We start from the raw sequence: 26,950 nt of genomic DNA, 5'->3' as shown, positions 1-26,950 counted from the left end.
AATGGGAATCATTAAATCATTATATAGTCCAAGTAATGAAGCTTAAAATAGGACAAAACCTCGCAATGTACACAGAATTGATCGATTTGCTTGAAAATTTGAGAATAAGTAGTGGATAGTCCAAGGATCAAAATCTATGTCATGCCGAAAGGCGCTTTTACCGTGGGGGTGATTGCCACCCTATCTCGGGAGTGGAAATTTTTTATTATATTTTAATTGCAAAAATAATGGCTGCTGGACACTAATTACCGTATCCGACTTGGAAAGCGCTAAACAGACTAAGAACCGGCGTTTCACGTTGTGCTAGTAACCTGAAAAAATGGGGTACCAGGGGGACGATACCTGCGACTGTGGCGCGGTTCAGACCAGCCGGAATCTACTATCATGCACAGGGATGAGATGGACCTGCACAGAAGAAAACTTAATTATAGCAAATGACAGGGCCATCTATGTGGCCAACCATTAGAAATACAGAATTTAAAGTTGTTGGTGTTCCGGACACGGAAAGTAAGAAAGTATTAATTAATTAATTATTAATTATTAATTATTGATTAATTAATTATTAATTATTAATTATTAATTATTAATTAATTATTATTAGAATAATATATACACGAAGCCGCATATGAGGCATTGGGGGAGTACAAATACAACATAAGAAGTAAACCATACTGGTGGGACTTAGAAATAGCACGAATATATGTATACAATATATGTATACACGAAGCCGCATATGAGGCATTGGGGGAGTACAAAGACAACATAAGAAGTAAACCATACTGGTGGGACTTAGAAATAGCCACCGAAATAGACGATAAGAGAGAAAAGTACCGGAAATATATGAGTACACAGAAAGATTCCGATAAGGTTTTATACAAAGAAGCACAAGCAAGAGTGCGGAAAAAAATCACACAGAAGAAAAACGAAACGTGGACAAAAAAATGCAATCAACTTAACGCCTATATAGGGGGGACAAGAAACACAGAGAGCTGGAAATTCCTTAAAACGTTGAGAACAGATACCAAAAGGGATATAATAACACCGATTACTCTGGAAAAGTGGGATGGCTATTTCAAGCAGTTACTAGTAGAAAATAGAGAAGATTTTATTAAAAACGAAGATCACGAAAGTGGCTCACCGATTCGGTTAAGACTGGAAGAAGTACGAAATGCATGCAAATCCCTAAAAAATAGAAAAGCGTCAGGGCCTGGCGACATAGCACCAGAACTGCTCAAATACGGTAGCAACACCCTGTATGAATACCTAAGAGATCTATTTAATAGATGTATGAATGGCGAAGTGATACCAAAAGAATGGCAATTGTCTGTAATTTCTACAATACACAAGAAAGGCAGTAAAAATGTATGCGATAATTACCGGGAAATATCTGTCACAAGCACCATCAGCAGAGTTTACGGAAAAATTATCAAAAATAAAATAGATGAAGAATACAAGGACTTAGAGGCCGAAGAGCAAGCCGGTTTCCGCGCTGGCAGATCCACCACTGACCACCTATATTGTGTAACACAGTTAATAGACAAACAAATAGCCTACAATCAAGAACTGCATTTAGTGTACATAGACTTAAAAAAAGCATACGATACTGTACCACAAAGTAAACTTTGGGAAGCCCTCGAAAAAACTAACATCAGTCTGAACCTCATTAAATCTGTAAAAAATCTATACCAACATAATATAGCAAAAGTTAAGCTAGGCAAGGAAATCTCGTCAGGATTTGAAGTGAATAAGGGTCTTAAACAGGGCTGCTGTCTATCGCCGACACTATTTAAAATATATTTAGAGCAAGTTTTGAAATCCTGGAAAAGGAAATGTAAGAATATGGGTATACCGCTAAATGATGATAACATGCTATACACTCTATGTTTTGCGGATGATCAGATTCTTATGGCCCAGGATTATCACGATATTGAATATATGACCCGAAAAATCATAGAAGAGTACCGGAACTGGGGTTTAGAAGTGAATACCAAGAAAACGGAATATATGTGCGTTGGAGGTATACAGCAGGATCTAGCGTTGGAAAATGAAATAACTATTAATCACGGTCAGGAATATAAATACTTGGGTCTTAAAATTACACAAGATGGAACGTTGGACAAGAATATCCAAGAAAGGTGCACACAAGGAAGGAAAGCTATCGCATTATTGAACAAAATCCTATGGGACCAAAGTATCTCCAAAGAAAATAAACGTAACATCTATAACAGCATTGTTAAGAGCATTATAACATACAGCAGCGAAGTTTGGCCACTTAAAGAAAAATCCGAAAATATGCTCAGAACAACTGAAATGGACTTCTGGAGAAGATCTGCTGGTATATCAAGAATACAAAAAATCAGAAATACAAGAATATTGGAGATATGGATGTAAAGCATACAATAATGGACGATATAAAAACAAAGCAACTAAGATGGTTTGGCCACGTACAACGTATGGAAGAAGACAGATTACCCAAACAAGTGCTACGATGGGCACCAAAAGGACGGCGGAAAAGAGGAAGACCTAGGAAAAGCTGGATAGAAGGAATCCATAGGGAAATCAGAGAAAGAGGCTTGAACGAAGACATGTGCTACGATCGAGAGCAATGGCGATTGGGAATCGGAAGACGTCGTAGAACGTTATGAACCGATTATATATATATATATATATATATATATATATATATATATATATATATATATATATATATATTATTAGAATAATAATTAATTATTAATTATTAATTATTAATTATTAATTATTAATTATTAATTATTAATTATTAATTATTAATTATTAATTATTAATTATTAATTATTAATTATTAATTATTAATTATTAATTATTAATTATTAATTATTAATTATTAATTATTAATTATTAATTCATTATTATTAATGATTAATTATTAATTATTAATTATTAATTATTAATTATTAATTATTAATTATTAATTATTAATTATTAATTATTAATTATTAATTATTAATTATTAATTATTAATTATTAGTTAATAATTATTAATTATTAATTATTAATTATTAATTATTAATTATTAATTATTAATTATTAATTATTAATTATTAATTATTAATTATTAATTATTAATTATTAATTAATAATTATTAATTAACATAACAATTATTAACATAATTGATTAATAAATCTCATAATTGTAATCAATTATGTTTTCAGCAACCCAAACATAGTTGACATTGACAGTTGGTGACAGTTATTAAATATTTGATAATGATCAGTTGATTCCATTTTTGATTAGCGTTCGAACAACCCGCCCATAGTGTAATATAGTTTAGAAACGAACAATTTAGGTTAATAATAAATAAAAATAAATATAACTAAATAATCACAGTTATTGAAGAAGCTACAATAGAAGCTATTGGATAAGTGGATATATTAAGATAAGTGATGGAGTTTAAATACCTAGGCATCACACTATCTAGCTACGGAAGGCTCGAAACAGAAGTGGAAGATCAAGTGAATAGAGCAAACAGAGTCGCAGGTTGCCTGAATGACACAATATGGAGAAATAAAAATATCGGAAAAGAAATGAAAGGCAGAATTTATAAAATAGTCATCAGACCAATAATGACATACGCGGCAGAAATACGACCCGACACAGAGAGGACAAAAAGATTGCTCGAAACAGCGGAGATGAAAACCCTTCGAAAAATCGATGGAAAGACTCTATGGGACAGAGCTAGAAGTACAGATATACGACGGAGATGCAAGGTCTTCTTCTTCTTGTAGTGCCTATCCGTTTTGGACGTTGGCCACCATCATGACAATCTGTACTTTGCACACTGCTGCTCTAAAAAGACTTGTGTTTGATGTGTTGAACCATGTGCGTAGATTCTTCAGCCAGGAAATCCTTCGCCTTCCTGGTCCCCGTTTTCACTTCACTTTTCCTTGCAAGATTAGTTGCAGTAGTCCATATCTTTTAGTAGATGCAAGGTGTATAACATTAATAACTGGGTAAGAAACAAAAAAATAGAATGGAATGACAACATAAGCCGAATTGCAACAAATAGGATAGTCAGGATCATCAGCGAGAGACGGTTACCCAATAGGAAGACGATCAGTGGGAAGACCATGAAAACGATGGAACGACAACTTACTAGAGGCACATTGAAAAAGCAGACAGTGTCATGTCTATACAAAAAGAAGAAAAAGAAGAAGAAGAAGAAGAAGAAGAAGAGAATTAGTGGATATTATAAAGACAAGAGATAAATGGTGGAATAAAATATTAGATCTTTTGGGGATAAGATGAAGAAAGAGATATATAATAATTGGCTAGTAACAAAGAAGATTTATGAACGTACAACAGCTTAAACGTAAATAAAGCCAAGAATAAGATATAAAACAAAGCTTGCGATAACATAGAGAATGGCTTGGGTGGTCCAAGAAGTAAAGAGACCTGGAAAACAATTAGATTTAGTAGAACAGATAGAGAACGTAAAAGAAGTAAAATTTAGTCTGGTAAAATTCTGGAATAGAGAGTTGCTAATTTAAACTTTACAGTAGATTTTATTATTCAAATAATTTAAATTATTTTTGCAGACAAACCTTCGCATTTTATTAAAAAAATTCAAAATCAAATGAAACTTTAACCAAAAATTGGCTTTATCTTGTCATGTCATGTCACCCTTGTCAAATTGTATATCCACTTCATAATTTCTCAGTTGGTCTGTGCCCATTGAATTGGCAAGTACCTAGTATCTTCGAGCAGGGAACCATGGCACCCTTTTAGCATGTGTTCCACTTTATCCATTAACATCGACTTGTAGTCATAACATTTTAACATATTACATTATGTAAACCATATATGATGATGTTAACACTATTTACGGTGTGCTAGTTTCAAAATACTCGGCAGGATGTAAGTATTCCCACATTTTTCATTTTAACAGTCACATTTTTAACCTTTTGCTTTAATCTAACGTGGAAATACTTCATTCTAGGCACTGAAGATGTTCTGTTTAGAACGAAAACGTTCTGTAATCGATGACATTTTATAGTTTTAAATAAACGATTTTATACCAGAATACATCTCGAAGTTTTTACTTCTGTATTGGTTTTTTAAAATTTAGTCTCCCCGAGAATGTCGGAAGAATATTGTGAATTCTGATAAAAGATCAAGCAAAATTTCCAAGATATTTACTAAGAAAAACATGATATTCCATACCGCGAAGAAACTAAAATATTCAGAAAAAATTGAAAATCACAACCAACTTTATGAAAAATGGGAAGGCCCCAGGGCTGGGAAAGTGCCCACAGAACTGATTTGATACAGTGGGGATCATATTATTAGAGCCACCTCAGAAAATTTTACTTTTGTTTAATAATGGTATGTAAGTTTTTTCTTTATACGGTCCACTTTTCCTTTGAAACTTTAGAAATGGATGCTATGTTTCTGTTGGAGTAATTAGTGGTGAATATTAAAGTTTTTATTTCTGCTATTTTCCTTGGTGAGATGTCTTTGGATTTCTCATGATGTTCTGGTACCACTAGTGTAACGAACTGTCAGAATATCACTAGAGAGCAATGGAAACTCGCAAAGTTTATTATAAATAACTCTTAACACCAAGAATACAAAATAATAGGCACAGGAGTTGCAAGCTAGGCTGGGCAGCACTGCCAATGGCATCTGAGTCACGCATTGCCACACATGCGTGTTGCCACTATTGTCAGACTATTTATTGCACTTTCATAAAGTGTAACAAGACAGCCAAATGGAAACAAATCCATTAATATATGATACAGCTCAATTATATACCCTTCCTCTAAACTAAAACATTGAATTTTAGTAGGTGGCTCTAATAATATGATCACCCACTGTACAACTATAAATTATTTCAGCTATTCTCTTAAATATTTAATTTAATTTTGATAGGCGAACAGGTCTTTAGAATGGAAAACTACATGTATCAGGCAATGTTTATAAGAATAAAGATGAGAGAAAGGGTTGTAAGGTTTACCGAGGGCGTATTGTAACCAAGTAAACAACTCAATCTGTAGGATACACGACGATAAATTAAAACAACTCGATCGTTAGAATAAGTTGATGCAATCCGATACCAACTTCAATCCAACTCCAACTTCGATAAGTCGCTGCCGATACACCTTTTACACACAACGATAAATTGCAACAACTCAATTGATATCGATAAGTTGCTTGATTTATCGCTGTGTCTAAACGACCCTGAATAAGGCAAGATAATGCAAAGCTGTACATATTGAAGATTGTTGATTGATATTGATTGAGAGTGGTTTTCGTAGCTATTCGTAAATATATTATTATTTCTATATAGAAACATTGTTTTCATAATGATTTATTTCCTCTAACTTTAATTACATGTATAAAGACAAAGCTCGTAGTAAAAAAGAATGTCCTACGCCTAAATCATTCTAGATCCTTTCTTTAACAATCGTCCATTGTAAACCGGGTTCCAAAAAAACTTGGCTCTTATATAAATTTATTTTTAACATAAACTGTTCGTCAGAGGATGAGGAGTTGGTGTTTTCCTCTGCTAAATTAATGCGTCTGTCAAGAAAGAAATATAAATAAAGACGATAAATGGCAGATCCTCGGGATCCTTTAATATTTGTATAAAATATAAAGTGTGCCCCAGTTGAGTGACACATAATTAAACGGTTTGAGTTTTTTGAGGTATAATGAACTGAGTTGAGTTAATAGCGACAGACTCCCCGTAGTACGGGAGGAAGTGTTGAAAATGATGATTTATTATGACAAACTACATTATCGCGAAAAAGTGATGATAAAGCGTATGAATCTTTCCAAGAAAATCTACTTTTAATGTAAAAAAACTTATAAAACTTGAGGACTAGACATAAGGCAACAATTTATAAAATGGAATTACAGTGTTTTTCAATTGAAATGCGGCACTGTATGTTATTTTGTGGTGGAACTATTTTTAAAATAAAGTCCATGTATCATTCATGTAACAATGAGTCATAAACAGGGATGTTACCTATTCCTTACCTTAAATAAAATGTATAATTAATGAACATTATAGAAAAGGAGACAAACATGTTAAGGTATGGCAATCAAAATCGGCAAAAGCTACCTGACGACATTATTCTTCTATAGAGCCAATATTAACATATGCATCAAATTGCTGAGATATCACGGAAAAAACAAGTAGTCGAGGAAATGAAGCATTTTGTCTCGCAATTTTTTCGGCCAGCGTGGACTTAATTGAAATGTTCACAGAAGGTAGGAAATAGTCCAAAGAGCATTTTCTATATCATGCCGCTGTACGCTAGAACCTTGGGGGTGGTTGCCACCCCATCTCGGTGGCGGGAATTTTTATTTCATTTTAACCATGTAAATCGATGTAAAAAATAATTCTAAGTAATTTTTTTTACATTTTCTTCGTAAAACTAATATTTTTCGAGTTATTCGCTCTTGAAAGTAACAGTTTTTCGACGAAAAAATCGATTTTTGACAGGGTTTTTTGAGACTACCTCGAAAAATATGCATTTAATCAAAAAAACTGTAGATATCAAAATTGTATTTCTAGGAAAACTTAAATAATCTTTTTTCAAGTATACAGTTAGACCTTTCGACAAATAATAATAAAAAATTTCTAGCCTGAAAATTAAGCGACTTATGATCAAAAAAAGGTCGGTACCTGCTTTTCTCTATGAAAAAATCGGTGAAAACAACCCCCTAACTACCCCCCTAAATAAAAATTGGTCTTCACATTTCTGTAATTCCTTTTATATTTGTATTATCAAAACACCCAAGAAGTTTGACCTATTTAAAATGCCTAATTTTAGAAAAATTGGAGTTTAAAGAAAATTATTTTTTTGCAATTTCCCATTTTTCACCTTTTACTTCAAAATATCTCCCAAAATACTAGAGATACGAAAAAATGATACACTACTAAATTGTAGCTTTTTTAATAACTAAAATTCCCTTCTAAATAGTTTCTCATTACAGTGAAGAGTTAGCGAGATATAGCTGTTTAAAACCTTTATAAAATCCTACAAAGTCATTTTTGAAAAAACTTTTTATCACCAAAAATGAAGGAGCTATGTTTATAAAACGAATTTTTTTTTCGAAAAATTCGAATAGTCCGCTTATGGATAATTTTCAATGTATGTAAAATACAACAGAACCGGTTCGTATACTGGAAGATAACTAAAAAACTATTTGTATTTGTATTTGTACATATTTGTAAATTCGTATTTTTGTGTAAATAAATTGTTTTTGTAATTCTTTAATTCTACTTTTTTTCTGTAAAGATCTATTAAAATATCTACTTATAAAAACTGTAATGTTATTAAGGGTGGTTTTTAAGGATTGAAATATTATGATATTATATCCTAAAGTATAAAACAATCATTATTTAACCAATCAAAACCAAATTTTACCCATATTAAAGTTTACAATGTTTTTATATAATTTTTGAAAATAAGGGGTAGTTTGCACCCCTAAAAATAATTAACGACCTTAAGCATGATATAGAATATGAAGTACAGGGTGAGATGATCCTAATCCCAAATTTTAATGTAAATCGATGCAAGCCGAAATTATTCTTTAAGGATAAGTAAATTTTTTATATATAGCTCCAACAAGGGTGGTTTTAAGGGTTGAAATATTATGATAGTATATTTTAAAGCATAAAACAATCATTATGTAACTAATAAGAACCAAATGTTGACAATATTAAAGTTTAAAATGTTATTTTATAATTTTTTACAATTAGGGGTAGTTTTCACCCTTAAAAAACCAAAAGCGTACAACGCAACGGCTCAATATAGGAAATGAACTAGAGGGTGAAATGAGACTAATCCCAAATTTTTGTACAAATCGATGCTGGACGAAAGAATTGCGAGGTTTTGCCATTTTTTCAGCTTCATTTCCTCGACTAAAGGAATAAAGTAGACCTACAAACAGCGTGTCGAATTTCTAAACTAGAGTAGAGAACATAAAAAAGAAGAACTTTTTTTAAAAAGCACTGGACGAAGCAAACGGATGCATAACAGTTAATGGAGAGTTGACAAATAATATCCGATATGCGGACGATACACTGGTACTTGCCAGCAGTATTGATAAACTTCAACATCTTGTGGACAGGGTACAAAGAGCGAGTGAAGACAGATGACTTAACTTCAGTATAAATAAAATAAAATGGATGCTAGTGAGCAAAACTCAAAAACCTGCCCGACAATTAAAAATAAAAAAACAATTAATTCAACACGTAGACTCATATTGTCGGTCTAATAAGCAAATTGCCTAAGTCCCTTTTTTGCAAAAATTGATTTTTGGTGTCATCTAGTAGTAGATGGTAAAAGCTACCGCCTGACAATACCACAAGCGCCATTATTATTTTATTTCGCGCCAATTTCGCTAAACGAATTTTGCTGAAGTCCAAACGTTCTTTCTTATTCATACGAATATTGCCTATGTCAGTGTTTCTGTAGTTGTTTTGATTGAAAACGTTAGAAAATGTAAGTAAATAAATATATTTTGATTATTATTATTAACATGGATATAGTATTATAAGTAGAAAGTTTGTGTAAATATTCTGTTTAATTAAGTTTGGTCAATTATGTATTGCATGGAGTTAGGCAATTTTCTCTTTTTTTACATTTGTTCCAAAGTTTTTTGTCTCTCCTGTAAAATTTTCAATTTGTGACTTAGGCATTTCGCTTATTAGACCGACGATATGTATACCTTGGAACAGTCATCAACTCGAAATGGGATCAAACAACTGAAATATGATCTAGAGTTGAAAAGGCCAGAAACATTTAACAACATGAGAAATATATTCACTCATTGCGACATATCTCTCTCACTAAAAATACGACTACTACAATGCTAATGTATTTCCAGTCTTGCTGTATGTCGCGGAGACCTGGACAATAACGGATACATTAATGAAAAAGCTAAAGTCATTCGAAGAATGGGTGTATCGACGTATTCTCAAAATATCCTGGGCGTCCCACACCACCAACGTAGAGGTATTGCGCCGAATGGGAAAACAAAAAGAAATCGCTTTCACAATTAAGAAACGGAAACTTGAATCCCTCGGTCATATTATGAGAGATAATAAATATCGTATACTGCAACTGATAATACAGGATAAAATAGAGAGTAAACGGGGACTCGGAAGAAGAAGACACTAATGGCTTCAAAACTTACGCCAATAGTTTGGACTAACATTGATCGAGTTATTCAGAAAGGCCGCAAACAAAATTAAAATTACTATGATGATCGCGAACGTCCAAAACGAACAAAGCACACGAAGAAGAAGGAGAGAATGTATTGAATGATGAAATTAGACGGCGCACAAATCGAAGACACAGAACAAGTAAAAGAGCAGAAACAAGACAGTTGATATGGTCTGGGCACATGAGGCGCATAGAAGAGCGTACATAACCAAGAGAAGCTTTTGATTACAATCTATCAAATAGGAAGAAACGACGAAGTTAACGAACTAGATGGATTGACGGAGTTATGACTACTGGCTACAATGAGGGACCGAGCAATCAATGAAGATTCATGGATAGATAAAAAGATGTGGCGACCGAAATACGCAATGGGGCGAAAGCTCAGGACCGCATAGTATAGTATAGTTCTAAATAATTATTTTATATAACTACGAATTTGCAGCATGTAGGTAAAACTTCTTTAGTTCTATAATTATTCGTTTATTTCATTTTTTTATGTTTGAATTATCTCCCGTACTATAAATAAACGTGGGATTATTTCAGAAACATTACGAAAAAATGTTTATTTTACGTTTTTGTGTACATTTTATGTCAATATTGGTGACAGAAGGTAGAAACAAGCTTGTAAAAGAAAAATCGTTGACTAGACCTTTAGAATTAATGACGTCAGACATATTTTGAATTTTGTGAAACAGTTTTCGTGACGCCATAGGAGAAAATATTTAGAAGAACGAAGCTAGATTGAAAAGTATCACAATAATACACAATTGCAAAATTCACAGGCCGACAAAATTTTTAGTGATTTGAATTTGATGTGTTCTTAGGTAACACGGGTAGGTTGATTCTGAAAGTAAATGTGGTTGAGCCCATCAAATCAATATTTTTAAAAAAATTATAAAACCTTGTGAGATATTTATTTGATGTTTTTGTTTTTGCACCCTCTGTGGACATATAAAACATCAAAAGCTCATTTTTACATGAAAAATCGCTGTTTATGTTGAACACTTTGACACTTCAAACAGCTTTTAATCAGCGTTACATCCGAAATAATCTCAACGAGAACAAAAACACTTTTTATACCTGTTGATTTGAGCTCGTTCAAATAGCGATTAACCAATAAGATGTATGGAAGCATTCCGTTCAGGCAATAGAAAAAATTACTTTGTTCCGGGCCTGCTAAGAAACCGGTGGTGTCTTTCACTACGTGGTAGCAGCGGCTATTTAGTCCAGGGTAATAAGGTTTTTCCCATGACACTTCGACAGGCAGGGTACTGAAGCGTTTTTTCGACAGGTAATACCTATAAGAGCAAATTGTAACTATTTCCTGCGTAAGATCTAGCGGCCATTTTTATTTATAAACAATTAAGTGTCAAAAAATGGTATTTTCCCTTTTTTTTCAAATCAATGGAAAACAGTGAAACTTATAATTTTTTTAGTACAAATATCTTTGAGAATATGGAAAAAGCTTTAAAATGACGTATTACAAAATTTGATATACTCATTTATTGTTAATATAATTGCGAAAAAAGGTCGGAATTGCAAAGAAAATTAATTTCGCAATATCTATTATAAAAATTAGTACACAGCTTTGAAATTTTTGTTATATAAGGGTTCTTTGGTTCTTAATATGTGATAAAAATTTCAAAGCGATTCATTCAATTGTTTAAATTTTATTCAAATTGTTTATCCCAGAGAGCAGTTTTTTTGCAATAACATAAGTCAGAAAAACATGACGTTAGAGAGCATGAGCTATATTTTCAACTTGATTTAAAAAAAGTGAATACAAAATGCATTTATTAGTAATAAATAATTATGCAAAAGTATCGTAAATCTTTCCTTATAAACTTTTTATTTTATTATATAAGAAATTATATATGTATTTATTACAATTTTTTATCAATTATGATATAAATAACATTACTTGGTAGTTGTGCACTTAAAACAGGGTAAAAAAGTTATTTTTTTTTTGGAAAAAGTTATCCAAAAAGTTTATAAGGAAAGATTTACGATACTTTTGCATAATTATTTATTACTAATAAATGCATTTTTTATTCGCTCTGTTTAAACCAAGTTGAAAATATAGCTCATGATCTTTCATTTGACACCTGTGGAATGGTTCTATCGTCATGTTTTTCTGACTTATGTTATTGCAAAAAAATGCTCTCTAGGATAAACAACTTGAATAAAATTTAAACAATTGTATGAATCGCTTTGAAATTTTTATCACATATTAAGCACCAAAGAACCCTTATTTGACAAAAATTTCAAATCTGTACACTAATTTTTACAACAGGTATTGCGAAAATATTTTTTTTTGCAATTCCGACCTTTTTTCGCAATTATATTAACAATAAATGAGTATATCAAACTTTGTAATATGTCATTTTAAAGCTTTTTCCATAATCTCAAAAATATTTGTACTAAAAAAATCATAAGTTTCACTGTTTTCCATTGATTTGAAAAAAAAAGGGAAAAATGCCATTTTTTGACAGTTAATTGTTTATAAATAAAAATGGCCGCCAGATCCTACGCAGGAAATAGTTACCATTTGTTCCTATAGGTATTACTTGTCGAAAAAACGATTCAGTACCCTGGCTGCTCGAGTGTCACGAACAGGGTATATTTTTGTCTTATTACCCTGGCCTAATTCTCCACATCTCACAAAAGGATTCAAGGTTTGAGTTAACATTATTTGTTATAAGTAAAAATAAGTAGAACTCCAAAAGGACTTATCAACAAAATCCCCAAATGAAGACCAGTATCGGTCAGACCACGAGGAAAACCCAAAACTGTATGGGAGAACCAGATATTTGAGGACCTTAAGAAGGTGGGAGTTAGAGAATGGTTACGATAAGCAAAACTGGAACGAATGGAGAACTATTTAGTCTAAGAGCTAGTGAACCCTCCGACTAACGGTCGTCCTGTAAGGCTAGAAATTTTTCTAGTGATAATTTATAGCACACCAAGGCTAAAAACCATGACCTGGCAGGCCTCAGTGTTGCACGTGTATCTACCAGGTGAATCGAAAAGTGCAAATTTAGGGGGTAAAATAAACTTTCTCCTGTAAGGTTTAAATTTAAGTATGTGTTTGAGTAAGTCATTCAGAAAAAATGTGTACAATGACAGGCGATTCTGAAGAGCATAAGACCTTGCCAGGCGAGGGGAAAAATTAGGGGTTTTTCCTAAAATTATTCTTTTTGCATCGAACAATTTTTTTTTAAGTTTTTTGAATCATTCCAAAGAGAAAACGTCTTTAGTGATTTTTCTCTTAAGTTAATAGTTTTTGTTATATAAGCGATTGAAAATTTTGAAAATTGCGAAATCGGCCATTTTTAACCCTAAATCGGACATTTATCTAAAAATTTCAATGTTGCCAAGATACGTAGATATTCTTTAAACATTGATTGATGAAATCCCAAAGAGTTTTTTGCAATAAAATATGGAAAACCCCTTCGTTTTTTTAATTGCTAATCAAGGAGGTGCGACACTGTAGTATAAGTGAGGACGTTTGAGTTTGCATAAATTCATTATCTCGAGAATGGGCAAATTTCAAGAGAAATCCTCAGACAGGTCGATTTTTATTTTTAAATTAGGACTTTTTGGCATATATATAGTACTAGTGACGTCATCCATCTGAGCGTGATGACGTAACCGATGATTTTTTTAAATGAGAGTAGGGGTTGTGTGATAGCTCATTTGAAAGGTTATTGAATTTTCTATTCACTAATATAAACATTAACATAATTATTTATACAGGGTGTACAAAAAAAATTTTTTTATTAAATTAACTTTGATTAAATTTGACAAATAGAAGAAACTTTTTTTTGTACACCCTGTATAAATGATTATGTTAATGTTTATATTACTGAATAGAGAATTAAATAGCCTTTCAAATAAGCTATCACACAACCCCTACTCTTATTTAAAAAAATCATCGATTACGTCATCACGCCCAGATGGATGACGTCACTAGTATTATATATATGCCAAAAAGTCCTAATTCAAAAATAAAAATCGACCTGTCTGGGGATTTCTCTTGAAATTTGCCCATTCTCGAGATAATGAATTTATGCAAACTCAAACGTCCTCACTTATACTACAGTGTCGCACACGCTTGATTAGCCATTAAAAAAAACAAAGGGGTTTTCGATATTTTATTGCAAAAATCTCTTCGGGATTTCATCAATCAATGTTTAAAGAATATCTACGTACCTTGGCAACATTAAAATTTTTAGATAAATGTCCGATTTAGGGTTAAAAATGGCCGATTTCTCAATTTTCAAAATTTTCAATCGCTCATATAACAAAAACTGTTAACTTAAGAGAAAAATCACTGAAGACGTTTTCTGTTTGAAATGATTCAAAAAACCTAAAAAAAATTTGTTCGATGGAAAAAGAATAGTTTTAGGAAAAACCCCTAATCTTTTTCCTCGCCTGGCAAGGTCTTATGCTCTTCAGAATCGCCTGTCATTGTACACATTTCTTCTAAATGACTTACTCAAACACATACTTAAATTTAAACCTTACAGGAGAAAGTTTATTTTACCCCCTAAATTTGCACTTTTCGATTCACCTGGTAGATACACGTGCACCGCTGAGGCCTGCCAGGTCATGGTTTTTAGCCTTGGTGTGCTATGAATTATCACTAGAAAAATTTTTAGCCTTACAGGACGACCGTTAGTCGGAGGGTTCACTAGCTCTTAGACTAATTGTAGAAGATGCCACGTTAGACCACAATTGTTAAACCAAAATGTTAGTGCGGAATAATTCCCCGCGACGCGACGTATGAATCCGAAGAGTCCGAAGATGGTGGTAGTTACTCTGCTAGGAGTGTAGATGCTATAATGATGGCGAAGCTCTTCGTAAAACACCTTGTAATTGTTAGTGGTTTTGCAAATATAGTAATATATAATTTTAAAAATTATTTCTTTCAACGGCGTAATAAGAATTTTTAACAAATGGGAAAATATAATATTCTTGCTGACAGTTGCCTTCCAATACAAAATATCTTAATGAGTTATAAATTCAATTATTAATACATATATTAATAAACAAAACATTTTGATAGCTACCAATCGGTTAATAGTTCACATCGAACAATTTATATACGTGAATCCTATTTTTGAGATTGTTTATTTGATTTTTTGATTCTACACATTCTCTATAGACATGTAAAACATCAAAAACTCATTTTTACATGAAAAATCGCTGTTTATTTTGAACACTTCAATACTTCAAACAGCTTTTAATCGGCGCCACATCTGAAAGAACCTCAACCAAAACAAAAACACTTCACGTACCTGTTGATTTTAGCTCATTCAAAGTGAGATTATCCAATAAGATGTATGGAAACACTTCGTTCAGACAATAGAAAAAATCACTTTGTTTCTGACCTGCTGAGAATACGGTGATATCTTTCTCTACGTGGTAGCAGCCGCTTCCCTCTACATCTCACAAGGGTATTCAAGGTATGAGTAAGTATTATTTGTTGTAAGGAGAAGTAAAAAAAATCATAAACAGATTAGATGAGGGTTATAGAATGGGTAACCATAAACAAAAAAAAAAGAAACGAATGGGGAAATGTCAAGTCACACAACCAATTGTTAAACCAAAATGTTAGTGCGGACTAATTCCCCGCGGCAAATGAATCGGAAGAACTCAAAGAGGGTGGCAGTCACTCCTAGCTTAGACATAGCCTAGCGTAGATGCCATAATGATGGTGAAGCTCTTCGTAAAACACACTGTAGTTGTTAGTGGTTTTGCAAATACAGTGTAATTTATTTTAAAAATTATTTCTTTCAACGTTGTAGTAAGAATTTTTAACAAATATTGCTGACAGTTGCCATCCAATATATCCAATCTAAATATCCATCCAATATAAAATAGCTTAATGACTTATAAATTTCAATTACTATTAATACGTAAACAAAACATTTTGATAGCTTCCAATCGGTTAATGGTTCACATCGAACTATTTTTATTTTTGAGATTTAGTGGAGTCACTGAAGGTGGATATGAGCTATTACCACCGATTTCGTTGAACCTCCATCGATTTATATGAAAATTGGTGAGTGGTTAGAGGATATCTCACGGAAAAAAGGTGACATGGTGCCAACTTGCGCTTTTACCCTTTGGGTGGATGCCACTCCTTCTCGGGGGTGAAAATTATTTTATTGAAAATAACCCCATAGTTCGATAGAGAGACAAATTCTAAGCAAAATTTGTTATATAAAGTTAATAAAATAAATCAAAACTTTTTGAGTTATTAAAGATCAAAAATTTTAATTTTTCTTGAGAAAAATGCATGTTCTTAACCGATTTTTCATCAATAACTCAAAAACTACGGAATGGGACGTTTCATCGCCGCCGGTTCATCGCCGCCGTTTCGATGCCGCCGGTTCATCGCCAGTCCATTTCATCGCCGACCGTTTCATCGCCGGCCATTTCATCGCCAGTTAGTCAGTTGATCTTGTATTATGGGAGATGACACGACACGGCGTTAAATTCAGTTCAAAACTTATGACAAATAAATAGATAAAAAATATTATTATATTAATTTACTGTTCTATTTCTACTTCCAATAAATTTGATACTAAACAGTATTAAATTTGTAGTGTTAAATTATATTTTATATTATAAAATTTTAAAAGTCTATTAAAAGATTAAGTATGACAACAGGAATGGTCATATCTCGTATTTCCTAGAATTCCTAATTAATACTAAAAATAAATAATAAATGTAACTGTCGAAAATTGGTCGAAAATTCGGAAATATATCAGTTAGCGATTAACTGACTGGCGATGAACCGGCGGCATCGAAACGGCCGGCGATGAACTGGCGGCATCGAAACGGCGGCGATGAACTGGCGGCGATGAAACGTCCTAGACCACAAAAACTATAAGTTTTTACACAAAAGTTATTATTATCAAAATTGAAGCTAATAAAAAAGGAAATAAAAGCCTTACTAGAAAAACCTTTAAATGTTAACTAGAAGTGAGTTAGAGGTAATTGAATGTATATTTTTTTAGGCAAGTAAAAAACTCTAAGTATTCAAGCTGAAATAACGGGAAATTGATGCATTTTATAACATAAAGTTATTAAACATTTGTCAAAGTACTTAAAATATCTATAAAATGAGCCCCCGAACATGTTAATAGCGTTAAAATTTATGCTACAAAATGTTATCAAAATGTATCTTTTAAAAATTTTTCCTAAAAATGTTTTTGTTTAATAACTCCGTTAGTGTTTTCGATATCAGGTTCGTCTAAAAACTGTTTAAAAGTTAATTCCAAGTGCTATTTAAGCACGTTGAACCTAATCTTTTAAATCCCTTATTTTTTTTAAAATAAAAGGTTAAATTGCCCCTTTTTCATAGTTCCCACAGCAAAATTTAAGATTTAAACGTTTCTATCTCGGTTATTTTTTACCCTATAGAAATAGTAAAACAGGTAAAATATTTGATACAGAAAAACTAAAATTTGATTATATATAATTTTTTACGTATATTGAGTATTTTTTGAAGTTATTATCAAAAGAATATGAGAATGAAAATAATTTTAAAAATTATGATTTTTTAAATTATATCTTTTTTTCAAAAATGTGCTTTTTAAACCGGTCAAAAATATCGAAAACATTACTTATGCTAAAATAAAGAAGTTCTTGTAAGTATTTCTATAAATTTTAATTTTTGTGGAAATGGCGTATGTTTTATTTTTCACTTTTTCCTAAAAAATTCGAAACGGTTCTTTTATTTTCATCACAACTTGCTTAATTTTGACGCTATTACCTTTTTCTGAAGCTCATTTGATAGGTATTCCGAAGTACTTTTACAAATATTTAGCAGGAATAGTTTATACATTGCATCGTTTTCCCGTTATTTAAGCTTGAATACTTAGATTTGAGTACTCGTCGAAAAAAATACACATTCAATTGCCAATAACTCACTTTGAACTAACATTAGTTCAGTTCTTTATGTAAGGAATGTATTCAATTTTTTATTATCTTTAATTTTAGTAACAATAACTTTTTTGTAAAAGCTTATAGTTTTTGATTTATACGTGAAAAACCGATTTAAAACATGCATTTTTTTACGAAAAAGTAAAATCTTTGGTCTTTAATAACTCAAAAAGTGTTGATTTATTTTAATAACTTTATATAACAAATTTTGCTTATAATTTGTCCCTCTATCGACTTATGGCATTATTTTTCATAAAATAATTTTCTCCCGCGAGAAGGGGTGGCATCCACCCCAGGGTAAAAGCGCAAGTTGGCATCATGTCACATTTGTTCCTTGAGGTATCCTCTAATTACTCACCAATTTTCAAGAAAATCGATGGAGGTTCAACGAAATCGGAGGTGAAAACCTTCAGTGACTGCACTAATTGTTTATTTGATGTTTTTGTTTCTACAGTCTCTGTAGATATGTAAAACATCAAACCTCATTTTTACATGAAAAAACGCTGTTTATGTTGAACACTTCAATACTTCAAACAGCTTTTAATCGGCGCTACAACCGAAAGGATCTCAATGAAAACAAAAACCCTTCACGTACCTGTTGATTTTAGCTCATTCAAATTAAGATTATCCAATAAGATGTATGGAAACATTTCGTTCAGACAATACAAAAAACCACTTTGTTTCTAACCTGTTGAAAAGACGGTGGTGTCTTTTGCTACGAGGTAGCAGCTGCTATCCTCCACATCTCACAAGAGGATTTAAGTTTTGAGTAAACATTATTTGTTGTTAGGAGAAATAAAGCGAAATTCAAAAGCGGTTATTAAGAAAATCACCAAATGGAGATCAGTATCAAACAAACTACGATGAAGGCCACAGATGGGAGAACAAGATAATTGAGGACCTTAAAAAGATAAGAGTTAGAAAATGGGTAACCATTAGCAAAAACAGGAACGAATGGAGAACTATTGTAGAAGATGCCAAGTCAGACAACCAATTGTAAAACCAAAATGTTAGTGCTGACTAATTCCCCGCAACAAATGGATCAGAAGAGCCCAAAGAGGGTGGCAGTCCCTTCGCTAGGAGTTTAGATGCCATACTGATAGTGAAGCTATTCGTAAAACACCTTAGTTGTTAGTGGTTTAGCAAATACATACGTTATAATTAATTTTAAAAATTATTTCTTTCAACGTTGTAATAAGAATTTTTAACAAATGGGAAAATATAATATTCTTGCTGACAGTTGCCTTCCAATATAAAATATCTTAATGACTTATAAATTTCAATTAATAATACGTAAACAAAACATTTTGATATCTACAAATCGGTTAATAGTTCCCATCGAACTTTTTACAAATGAGAATCCTATTTTTGAGATTGTTTATTTGATGTTTTTGTTTCTACATTCCCTGTGGACATGTAAAACATCAAAAATTCATTTTTACATGAAAAATCGCTGTTTATGTTGAACACTTCGATACTTCAAACAGCTTTTAATCGGCGCCACATACGAAAGAATCTCAATGAAAACAAAAACACTTCACGTACCTGTTGATTTGAGATCTTTCAAATTGAGATTATCCAATTAGATGAATGGAAGCATTCGCTTAAGACAATAGAAAATCACTTTGTTCCTGGCCTGCTGAGAAGACTGTGGTGTCTTTCGCTACGAGGTATGAGCCTTTACTCTCCACATCTCACAAGGGAATTAAAAGTTTGAGTAAACATTATTTGTTGTAAGAAGAAATAAGGAGGAATGTAGAAGCTCAAGAAAATCAGCAAATGGAGACCAGTATCAGGCAGATTACGAGGAACACCCAAGACCATATGGGAGAACCAGGTAATTGAGGACCTTAAGATGTGAGTTATAGAGTGGATAACTATAAGCAAAAACAGGAACAAGTGAAAAACTGTTGTAGAAGATGCCAAGTCAGACAACCTATTATAAAACCAAAATGTTAGTGCGAGTGCGGACTCACTTCCTGCGACAAATGAATCGGAAGAGCCCAAAGAGGGTGGCAGTCACTCCGCTAGGAGTGTAGATGCCATAATGACGGTGAACTTCTTCGCAAAGTTGTAGTACAACGCTGTAGTTGTTAATGATTTTGCAGATACAGTATAATTCATTTTAAAATTATTTCTTTCAACGTTGTAATAAGAATTTTTAACAAATGAGAAAATATAATATTCTTGCTGACAGTTGCCTTCCAATATAAAATATCTTAATGACTTATAAATTTCAATTATTATTAATACGTAAACAAAACATTTTGATAGCTTCCAATCGGTTAATGGTTCACTTCGAACTATTTTTAAACGGGAATCCTATTTTTGAGATTGTTTATTTGATGTTTTTGTTACTACATCCTCTGTGGATATGTAAAACATTAAAAACTCATTTTTACATGAAAAATCGCTGTTTATGTTGAACACTTCGATACTTCAAACAGCTTTTAATCGCTGCCAGATCGGAAAGAATCTAAACCAAAACAAAAACACTTCACGTACCTGTTGATTTTAGCTCGTTCAAATTGAGATTATCCAATAAGATGTATGGAAACATTCCGTTAACGTATAGATATCACAGCACATGTATTTATCACAGAGAAACACCTCAAACTTGACACACAAAATTTTATAAATAATTTTTCGCCAGAGATTTTAGATTCAGGCTTCGGCGTCGTGACCAGAATAACACTGGCACTAATGCGGCGCGTCCGTCGCGACGGCTTAGCATCTGATGCGGGATGTTCCTCGCTGAATTGTACAGGGTGATGGGAAGTCGTTTATAGCATACTATTAGCCAGTGATTTAAGGCCTGTCAACTCGATTAGATCTTTTGCTTCCTTCCTTTTTTTGTTTGATGTTACAGTTTACTGATATACAGTAAAACTCCCCTAATAATAATCTGGGATAATCTCTGTTCTACAGGTTTTTTTCTTTTAGTTTCTGTCCTCTCGGATATATTTTAATCAATGATTTCCGCAGTATCTTACATTGTTTTTACTTTTACAGAGTGTGGAAATGTCCAAAGGAAAACCAATTAAATGGCGCAACAGCATACCTCGTCAGAGATCCGGGTAGTAGGGCAGTCAATGAGGGTATTTGGCTCCGAATTCCATCCTATTACATCGATTTACTTGATATTTTCACAGTAAGTAGGGAATAACTCAAGAAACAAAGTCTACCCTATGCCGATGTGCGCTTTTATCTTGGGGGTGGTTCCCACTCCTTCTAGGGGGTGAAAAATGTTTTGGTTAAAATAGCCACGGAAGAAGCTAGAGAACCTAATTTTAAGAAAAAACTGTTCTATAATTATTTTTTGAAAACTCAATACTTTTTGAGTTATTCGTAGTTGAAAATTGGCCATTTTCATTGAAAAAAACTATATAAAATATTTCTGTAGGTTATAAAAAACAAAGAGATTCGTTTCTTCATAAATCTTCTAGTTAAAATACAAAGAGGGATATGGTAGGTAAGAAGAGTTTGTTTTTTTGCTGCATGCTCAAATAGCTGTATTCAACTTGAAATAACATTTGTCGATTTTAGGTGTATAATGCCACTAATAGCTTTTATAGTGCTTGAAAAGACCTTTATATTTGAGCAATACTAAATGTCGATAACATTCAAACTAAGCGAGATATTCTGCAAAAAAATTGATGACTAATGTATTTAAAGAAGAAATGAGAAGTATATTTAACCCCTCATCCATCAGATTTAAATACATCGTTTTCCTTCTACATACAATACTTTTTATTATAGTGTTATTTATATGTTCAAAAAGTTGGACCCGATTAAAATGAATGGTTTTTGAAAAAAATAAGATCAAATTATAGAGCGCATTTTTAAATTGTCTTAAAAATCTTCCTTTTCTTCCATGTAACTCGAAAAAGATACGATAACACACAAATGTAGGGCTTTTTCAGATAAAAATTTATTTTTTATTTTTTATTACTGTATCTCTTATCGTTTTCAAGTTACATGGAGAAAAAGAAGATTTTTAAGAAAATTTAAAAATGCGCTCTATAATTTGACCTTTTTTTTTCAAAAACCATTCATTTTAAACCCGCCCAACTGTTTGAACATGGAAATAACACTATAATAAAAGGTATTGTTGAAGGAAAACGATGCATTTACATTTTGGTGGATGGGGGTTAAAATTACTTCTCATTTTTTCTTATAATACATTAGTTATCAATTTGTTTGCAGCATATCTCGCTTAGTTTTAATGTGATGGACATTTAAAGGTCTTTTTAAGCACTACAAAAATTATTAGTAGCATTATACACCTAAAATCGATCGTTTCTCTGTTATTTCAAGTTGAATACACCAACTTGAGAATGTACCAAAAAACAAATAATTTTCGCCTACCATATCTCTTTTTATATTATAACTAGAAGATTGATGAAGGCAAGTGTCTCTTTGTTTTTTTATAACCTACAAAAGTGTTTAATATAGTTTTTTTAGTTAGATGCATAGTTTTTTAGGTATTCGCAAAAAACCGTTCGAAAAGGTATTATGTTTCAATGATAACGGCCAATTTTCAACTACAAATATCTCAAAAAGTATTGAGTTTTCAAAAAAAAATTATGGAACAGTTTTTACTTAGAATTAGATTCTCTAGCGAATTCCATGGTAATTTTAACCAAAACATCCATCCCTAAGATATTTTTTTTCAAAATTTCAAAAAATTTGTTTTACTTTAAATCCCAATGTTTTGAAATATAAGCGCTATGAAGCGATGAAACTTACAGATCATATAAATAATATACTTATAAGTTTTTTTCAAGATTTTCATAAATTTCCAAGATTTTTGTGCCAAAAAAAGGAATCAACATTATTTTAAGCTTTACTTGCTTAATTTTGATACTTACTTGAAACTTGTTTAAAAAAAACAAAAATTAAACTTTTTTAACACTTTAAAAAAGTTGTGATGATTTTTCACCGAAAAGTGCTTCATTTTTTGGTAATTTACGTTGAAATATTTGATTTGGAATTTGTCAAATAAGAATCTACTTTTCATTAGCTCCAGTTCTGTTTATACTGGGTCTACATACTTCATACATACACCATTTTTTTAAATTTTGTATACGCTATATTTTTTCTAAGAATATTTTTTCGATAAAATACTTAATTTTGGATTTATTTTCGAAAACCGTCTAAAAAGGTTTTTTGTTGAAAAATGAACATATTCACCCGCGAATAACTCAAAAAGTATTGATTTAGTGAAAAAACTCGATAGAACAAAAGTTACTTAGAATTAATCAGTTATTCAATATTTTGAATTTATGTTTTTTCACCCCCGAAGGGGTGGCACTCATACCCAGAGCAAAATCACATATCGACACAATATCCTTTTTTTTTCTTTGGCATATTAGCTATGGAATATTAATCGTGGGCTTACTGCAAAAATCCGTTAAGTCCATGTTTGGTCATTTTTCGGGTTTGTTCATAGAGAGTTGTAGAAAGAGAGAAACTATCGACTGGTAAAACCCGTTTAGTGAAAGCACTGATCTAAACATTAATACTTAATGTGACCAAAATATACTAACTACCTTATAACACAATCTTATACAAGCAATATACTTTAAGTTGCTTTAAATGGATCTTACTTTTATTATTTGTTATAATAAAAAAAAATTCTTCTACAAAAATCCTTTATGTTTATTTAAAAGGTTCACATTGTAAAATAATAGCGACCTAGAATGCAAAAGCTACTACAAAAATCCGTTAAGAGCATATAGCCGATGTTGCAGAACTATATTTAACAAAATGACGCAATGCAATACAGCTAAAAACCGTTAAGGCATTTTAAACGATTTCTGCTGTTTATAACAATGTTTTTCGGGGAATAGCTTATGCAGCAATAATCACAAAAGTACACCTAACTTGTTTTGGCAGACTATTTTGTGTTAAATATTAATTTTAACGAATAAACCTCACGTGTTACTTTGCTAAGTTTTATAGTTTTTTAGTGAATAAAATGATGACAAGTGGCAAAAGTAGATGTGAAAAATTAGTGTTAATGGCATTAGAAGATGAGAATTATAATTTGGGTATGTATTTAGTAGTGGATTCTAATATTATTTTTAATTTTCCTAAGAGTGAGGTTATGTTTGATTAAAATTATGTATTTTTATTTTAAAAGATCTATTAAACAGAGTACATGATATTTTCTTGCTGATATTTGTAACTAATTATTATTATCAATGAATAGGACCTACCAATTTAGTACCTACTCAATTACTGTAGCTAGAAGCTAAGTAAAAGCTTTGATAATGTTTTATTAGTATACTTTTAGAACTCATAGGATGTTAAATTTATAATTCTGTTGTTTCAGATAATTCCCCTTGTTTTGGTTCTACTTCAACAACAAAAGATGATTCAAACATTATTGCTGGTTCAAGTTGTCCAAGTAAGTATACTAATTATTATTATCAATGAATACCTACCAATTTAGTAGGCAATTACTTTAGCTAGAAGCTAAGTAAAAGCTTAGATAATGTTCTATCGGTATACTTTTGGAACTCGTAGGATGTTAAATTTATAATATTCTGTTGTTTCAGACAATTCCCCTGGTTTTGGTTCTACTTCAACAACAAAAGATGATCCAAACATTATTGCTGGTCCAAGTTGTTCGATTTCCTCAGTGCTTACTAAAGATATCATTACGATTCCTGAAGTACAAGATTTTGACTCGGATTGTTCAATTCAAGATCCACATTACGAACCTTCATCAGACAGTGAAAGTACTGATAAAGAAAATGTCTCAAGTATTGAGGCAGGCATGGAAGAAAATTTAATAAATGAACAATTAGCAGATACAGAAATTACGCAAAAAAGAGGTCGATGGAAGAAAGCTGAACCTTCAAAATGGAAAAGAAATATAAAGAAAAAACAAAAAATTGAATCTAAGGCACCAAAGGTATCAAACTGCGAAAAATGCCGGTTCCAGTGCAATGCACATTTTTCAGAAGAACTTAGAAAATCACTTTGTCACAACTTTTGGCATAGTGAATATTCGAAGCAAAAAGAGTTTCTTCTAGGAACAACAGAAAGTATACCACCGTTAAGGAGAAGAGTGCGAACAGAGAGTTCAAGGAAAGAAAGAACCGATACAAAAATTTACTATTTAAATAATGATGTGCAGAAAATCCGGGTATGTAAAAGCTTTTTTCTTAAAACTTTATGCATTTCGGCCGATATGATTGATACTGCGTATAAAGGCAAGGGAGAGGGAAAAATGTTTGTTGGAAAAGACAATAGAGGTAAGAAGACTCCACACAACAAGACAGTCCAAGAAAGTATAGAAAGAGTGAAAAGTCATATAGAAAAGTTTCCTACCATGGAATCTCATTATTCCAGAAAAGAAACTAAACGTTTGTACCTCGACCCTCAACTTAGCATTACGAAAATGTACAATTTATATAAACAAGAATGTTTAAATGAAAATGTAACACATGTAAGCGAAATTACTTATAGGAGGATTTTTTGTACCGATTATAACTTGTCGTTCTATAAGCCAAAAAAAGATCAATGCCAGCTTTGCACTAAATATAATTCCTTAAAAGTGGGCCCGGAGAAGCAGCTGTTAGAAAATGACTATGTACAACACATTATGCGGAAGGAAGAGTGTATGAATGCGAAAGCAGATGATAAGGAGAAATGTCAGCAGCATAAAGAATTTATGTGTTGCACCTTTGATTTGCAATCAGTGTTACAAATACCTTCGAGTGACGTCAGTTCTATGTATTACAGTCTTAAAGTATTCATGTATAATTTTACCATTTATGAGCTACGTGAACCAAATGATGCCTTTTGCTATGGATGGACAGAGTTACAAGGAAAAAGAGACAGTTCAGAAGTAGGTAGTTGCTTACTTAACTATATTAACCAAATGAATCCTGAAATAAAGCAGCTCTGTTTGTATTCTGATACCTGTGGCGGACAAAACCGCAACCAAAATGTTGCAGCACTATTTTTATATTTGGTCCAAACTTCAAACCTAGAAATCATAGAGCACAAGTTCCTCGAAAGTGGCCATACCTTTATGGAGGTGGACAGCGTGCACAGTGCTATAGAGTTAATGAGAAGTTGCGAAATGTAAAAAAAAGAAAAATGATCTTTTTTACAATGAGTAACTACTTCCCAAAACAACATAAATATCTGTAAATGCTCGATATAAAGGGGCCTACTTCTTACGGCCGCCTAGGGCCCCATGATGCCTGAAACCGTCACTGTTAAAAGGTGTAGAATGTGCTTGATTCTGACGCAACAATAAATGTAATACAAAATTCAAGGCTTTCAAATTTAAAATCTTACCTTAAAAAGATGTAATGTACCTAATCATTGTCATGGAATATAAAACTTAAACTCATACACTCAACTGAAGTAACTCGACACTAAAATTTTATTCAAATTTTTGTTTTTTCTCGTCAGGCACAGTTTATTTATCCTGTAATTGTTATTTAAGACTTTAACGAAGTCATTTGCCTTTGTTTTGTTTAAGATGAAAATTTATAAATCAATTTTATGTGCAGACATAAAAACTTTACGTTGTGAATCTCCAATGACTCTCGAGGCAAATAAAATCGGTTGTAAATAAAGGCTAAGTAAAAATTAAATAATCTGTAAAGAAAGAAAAATATACAGTTATAATTTAGAGGTATAAACGAACACGTACAATAAAATTTCAAAATAATGAGCCAATCGTCCAAAATCATTTACGAGATATCAATATTGATTGTGTAGGATTGTTAATATGAAATGAGATGTT

The 26,950-nt window shown here is 31.9% G+C and overlaps 2 protein-coding genes across 3 annotated transcripts in view; one reads left to right on the top strand and one right to left on the bottom strand.

Annotated features, from left to right (window-relative positions):
• Positions 1-20,878, bottom strand: part of LOC114324789 (potassium voltage-gated channel protein Shab) — a 535,540-nt gene extending 514,662 nt beyond the window's left edge. Inside the window, exon 1 of the mRNA XM_028272636.2 lies at positions 20,683-20,878. The gene's annotated coding sequence lies outside the window, so the exon portion shown is untranslated. The remainder of the gene's footprint in view (positions 1-20,682) is intronic.
• Positions 1-26,950, top strand: part of LOC126887736 (uncharacterized) — a 165,827-nt gene that overhangs the window by 56,863 nt on the left and 82,014 nt on the right. The gene's annotated exons all lie outside the window — the stretch shown is intronic.

This window comes from Diabrotica virgifera, chromosome 7, assembly GCF_917563875.1.
Source record: "Diabrotica virgifera virgifera chromosome 7, PGI_DIABVI_V3a".
In the NCBI taxonomy this organism is placed as follows: Eukaryota; Metazoa; Arthropoda; class Insecta; order Coleoptera; family Chrysomelidae; genus Diabrotica; species Diabrotica virgifera.
Note: the sequence above shows the minus strand (reverse complement) of the source record. Positions and strands in the feature narration are given on the sequence as shown.